Below are 6000 nucleotides of genomic sequence, written 5' to 3'. Positions count from 1 at the left end.
TGTGACCTGCCGCATTTACCACAGTGGCTCCGGCCCTGCTAGCCCTTCGACCTAGAGTCGAATCCCTTGGGCTTCTTCCCCGAAGCCCCAGTAACCTGTCCCTCCTCCGCCTTCCTCTTCCTGATGTGCTCCAAGTCTATCTCTCTCTCTCCCTCGTCCTGGTAATCATGGAATCCAGGGTCGGACATGCTGAGAAGTTGACATGCTCCCGAATGTTAGCTCTCAACATGTCGTGATAGCAGGTCCTCCGCATATCCTCATCTCACGCATACTGGGGCACCAACAATGCCCTCTCCCGGAACTTGCCGGTAATCTCCGCCACCGTCTCTATCGTCTGCCTCATATCAAGGAAATCCCTGGCCAACTGCTGAAGCTACACAACTGGCGCAAACTCAGCCCCAAACCTGGTCACAAAGTACGACCAAGTCATAGCCTCAATAGCCGAGGCTCCGAACAAGTCACCAACCGACTCCCACCAATCCATGGCCCTATCTCTCAAACAACCTGCGACATATCGCACCTTCGACCCCTCATGGCAGAAGCTCGTCAAATGTGTAGACTCAATGTATGCAATCCATCTCCTGTCTATGATGGGGTCCTTAGCCCCATGAAAATCCGGCGCACCACTGCCCCTGAAGTCCTTGAAGGACAGTGTGTGTGATCCTAACTGACTGAACACCATATCACTCCTGAATTCCCTAAGGCGATCCTTCATCAGCTCAATGATCCCTTCCTTGATCGACCCGAAAATCACCAGGGTCGACTCAAGGATACCTCTTGTGATCTCAGACGCGATGAACTTGCGTAGTCCCTCATCCTCTGGCTCGGAACCTGCACCCGAACCTGATCCTGAACCGGATCCTGATCCTGAACCTCCCCCCTCCATGACGTGTGATCATCACCATTCTGAAACATAACACATAATTGTCAGAATCATACATAAACCTCGGGAGGTTTCATACACTTTACAAGTTTCCTGATTCCATCTCGGCCCTCCTTGACTCGAGTACGAATCCTCTGCTTTCAGTAGTACGGGCCCATACTAACTTCCACATTTATCCGTACTTTCCTCAAGGATTGCTTCGACTTCACCAAGTCCCTTCTACTACTGCAGCTCTCTTTGCTAATCCCATCCTAGGCTTACCCTAGGGTAACTCTCCGGCCTACCCTCCGCCATCATCTGCATAAGGAATTCCTGCTACCTTTACCTAACTAGCTCGCGAATACCATCATATCACTAAGACCAGATAATTCTTCAAATGAGAGGTCCTACCCTACAATGGTTAGACTCAAACAAGAGCTGCGCAATAGGGCTAGACCTAACCTTCTGAAATTATGTAGTCCTCGCAATATGTAACTTAACGTGTTCATTTACTAGTTAACTAAAGATAACTAGAACTCCTAAAAGCATGAAGCTAGCAGCATTCGAGCATTGAGTAACCATACAGAACATATCCTATTCAGGTCATCACACTATTGACTAATCAGCTCTAACATATAATCCAATAAGCACATATAACAGGCACATAAGGCATATTCCTAGATCCTTTAGCCCTAATCTAGCATCCAGTTCTCATACATATACAGTAGGAATATAAGGCATCCTTCCTACATCCTTAGCCCTAATCTACCATGCAGTTCTCATAATAATATCGTAACATAACATGTATGCGTATCTTGTGGAAAACTTACTTGAGCTCGGCCGGTCACGCACATCACACATCTTGTTCATTTTCTTAAAGCCTTTTTATTTTAATTTTGGAAAAACTATTTTCTTGTACAAATCTTTCAAGCCCTCGATTTGAGTCCAGACACCCCCGAAGGTGTGTCCGAATCCATCAAACCAAGGCTCTGATACCAACTTGTAACATCCCAATTTTCAAGGCCAAAAATTCCATTTTAATTAAGTAACTCATAAGTAGTTTACCAAAAACGTTGCCAATGTCATATCAATTTATAAAACTGTAACAACGTGTCTCAAAACCATATCATCAATAGTAATAAAAATCAGAGTATAATCCCAAAAAACTCGATGCGGAATCATGTGTGAGTGTGATGTGCCGCTACCGCACCGGCTCTTTCCATTTCGCTGAAGAGGTACCTGAAACAAAACAGAAAACTGTAAGCACGAAGCTTAGTGAGTTCCCCCATCATACCACATACCACATAATGCCTATTCATCGGTATCTTTCAACTGGTATCTGACTGGCATAACTGGGAGTTGGGCTCCCCTTCGGTATCTTTCAACCGGTAACCGGGAACCTCCTGCCCTTCAGTATCTTTCAACCGGTAACCGGGAGCTAACCGCCCCTTCGGTATCTTTCAACCGGTAACCGGGAGCTAACCTCCTTTCGGTATCTTCCAACTGGTAACTGGGGACTATTTCACCCCTACCACCATCACATAATAACATATCATACTGATCGCATTATAACATATCATGATCATACTGCTAGGCATGCATGGGTACTATCTACCCCTTCGGTATCTTTCAACCGGTAACTAGGGCTATATCACCCCTACCACTACTAACACATATATCATAGCATCCTAGCACATAAAGCATATCAGATAACCACATCAGATAATTATCAAAAAGACAATCATCTAACAAACTACTCCTACTAGTGGGCCGACATTGTGGACGTAGACCCACTCTTACTGGAAGGTAACTCACCTCGATGTCGTGTAGTATCTGCACGGTCCTCGGCACGGGAATCGACTCGTCTCTACTCCCCAATCCCTACACAACAACCCTTTTCCGATTACTATTGCATACTCATAACCCTTACAAGGGTCAATCCAAATCTAAGTCAAAGTCAAGGTCAAACCTTGGTCAAAGTCAACATCCAGTTGACTTGACTCGCCGAGTTGGTCCACCAACTCATCGAGTCCCTATCCTTTCAAAGTGATACAACCCCCGACTCTACTCGTCGAGTCTAGCAAGAACTCGACGAGTTCGCCTTCATTCCTAGCATCAGGACCATCTTCAACCGACTCGCCGAGTTCCCTTTGAACTCGTCGAGTTCATCTCCCTCATACGAACGTGTTCAGTCTATAACTCGCCGAGTTGTATGAACAACTCGTCGAGTCCATCTTCATGGGTTGGGATATTGCCTTGGACTCACCGAGTGTGTTCATACACTCGCTGAGTCCTATGATTTCCAGGTCCAAGACAAACCCCTAGCAGGCTGAGTGTTCCTTCCACACAACCAAAACCGTTTCCAGAAGTCGTTTTTTGGGGAAAAAGCGTCCTGACTCGCCGAGTCCCTCTTTGTCCAACACTATACAGTCGATTATAATGGGTCTTATCGCGTCAAAACCATAAATCTGGCCTCCTAGGGTCCATTTTATACGTAAAGCTTCAAACTTGATGCACATGCATGGGGCCTTTGGCTGAAAAAGCCATAAAAGGAGGTCTACAAGATGCATGGGGTGTTTATGTCAACAAAGTTGGCACCTTTATGCCATAAAGACCCCCAATAGCCCAAGATCTGAAGTGCAACTCTAAGAACATCCACCAAATTTGATTTTTGCTTCTCTATACTCACTAAAAGGGTAGAAATAAATCCAAAACAAAATATAAGAGATAAATGGTCAAGGTTCGAGCTTTTTACCTCAAATGAGCTGAGAAAGGAGTAAAACATATGGATCTCCTTGCTTCTATTTGAACTCCCAAACTTCCTTCTCCTTCTCCAACTTCAAACACACAAAAAGATGCACAAAATTGCTTGAGAGCACTCAAACAAGGCTAGGGTTTCGAGTTAGGGTATTCTGGAAGTGAGAGGGGCGATGGAGGCTGGTTTGGGACGAGTTAAGTTGTTTAAATATGGTGAAAACCCTAAATATTAGGGTTTTGTCCAGACAGATCCTACTCGTCGAGTCGATCTTCCGACTCGTCGAGTAGGTCACTTAAACCCCCGATCAACAGTCGAGTCTACTCGACGAGTTGGGCCTCCAACTCGTCGAGTCCCAGAGTAAATTGCAACATTTATTGAATTTAAATACGTACCAGGAATCGAGTGCTTCACTAATACACCAAGGTGAGTCGATAGACTTTTCATAAACCTTGTACATAATTGAAAACTACTTTCTGGAAACGGGTCGGTTAGTCAAATTAGAATATTATTAATTGTTGATTATGACAGTATATGCAATATGAGATATGTCATTGTTTTGCCTTCTGTGACATTTGTATGCTTAGTAAATTTGGTTGATATGACTATATGGTACTTGATACAATTAATTGCAACTACGATATGCTAAATGAAATGCTTGCTATGTGACTATGATCTTGTTGAGTATATTCTAGGTATATATGTTATGAATCTTGATTATGATAATACGAATATTGCATCCTTGTACTTGATTTACGATCGATTATGTGGGGTTATGCGTAGAGGGCAAATGGTAGAACCTAGCACTTAGCATGAAACCCTATCCGGATACCTTCGATCCTGGTTGGTTGAAAAATACCTCCTAGGAAAAGAGCTTAAGCCATTTACGAGTTGCTCGGTCTTTCTAGATGACCGTGCGACACATGGTACGTGTACACTTTGGTGTTTGCAGAATGGGGTGATGTTGGCCATTCAAACGAGGTCGGATCAAACATCATGTTGGCCATTCGAACGACACCGCGATGTACTTGTACATTGCATAGTCGGAGTAGTGAAAGTGGAGTCTTGGGGTCGGTGTGATAGGTGGGAGTTGCGAACCACCTAAAGCATTTGGCTGGCCAGGCATACGAGTAGCAAACGGGTTTTTCCCTTGGGGTTAGGTACCACTATGAGACTACCTACGCCTATACGATTATGATAGAGTCCTTTGATATGATGATGTACGATTACGATATGATTATGCATATAATATGATTGATGTTACACTAATGAATGATATCTGAATGGATGAAACAAAATCGAATGATTGAATTTTATGCGAAAGATGATTGATTATTGATTGATATGTGAATTTTGTTTATATGATCATAATTTGAATGATTGATCTGTTAGGGGATGGTATGTTTTTCCCTTTGGTTGTGTACAAACTCCTATTGGCTCACGAAGCATTTGATGACACTTGTTTCTTTGCTTTGTGCCTTTACGATTGGTACATGTGGCTTAGGAGCTTGGCTTGGTGAGATGGGGTCACTTTTGGGTAGTTTATCCTTAGAATAAAGATGCCACTAAGACACGTTATTTAATTTTGAAACTTATGCTTCCGCTACAATTAAATACTTTTGATATTTTGGTTTTGAATTGAACATAACGTTGTGGTTTGAAATGTTTTTGAAATGAACGATGTTTACAATCTTCCGCTGCATTTTCTGTTAAAGGATTTTAAAAATAAATGAAACAAATTTGGGTGAAAAATCATGACGTTACATACAAGCACATAAAAAACTATATTATGGGCTCTATGCTGCTAGTTCCTATATCCAAACATACATGGATATATACTGGAATACAAAATATAGTGAGATGAACTCACCTAGACAGTTACTTAGACGATAGACAAGATCTGGGCGATCTGATTGGTGATCCAACAGACGGGTAACACGCATAACAAGTATTAACCTATAATACTATAACTTATTAATTTCTACGACGATCTGGTAACGTAGGCTAGACCTATCACTAATCCTAATGAATATGATAGATCTATCAAGTAAGAATCATCCAGATATGATTGTTGGGAGGCAGGATCATTTCGGCATATAGCTTTTGTGAAATCCAACAACCAAGCCAACATGACCATTCTAGACACCTCTCCCGTAAGTAGATTAATCTGTATTATAACATGGAATTATTGATAAATCTTAATTATAGGTTCATAATAGCGACTATGATGATAATTATAAATTACACTTAGGTAGAGTAAGTATAGCTCACTTACAGACTACTATTAATGAGAACCGAATCTAAACGGGCAGAATACTGACTCAGGATCTCCAAAACGAAGGCTACTACCTAGATGAGTACTCATGGATGTCACATGTGTTCT

This window comes from Lactuca virosa, chromosome 1 (assembly GCF_052849685.1).
Source record: "Lactuca virosa cultivar CGN04683 chromosome 1, Lactuca_virosa_CGN04683_v6, whole genome shotgun sequence".
Taxonomy (NCBI): domain Eukaryota; kingdom Viridiplantae; phylum Streptophyta; class Magnoliopsida; order Asterales; family Asteraceae; genus Lactuca; species Lactuca virosa.
The sequence above is the reverse complement of the archived record's forward strand: the minus strand, read 5'-3'. Positions refer to the sequence as shown.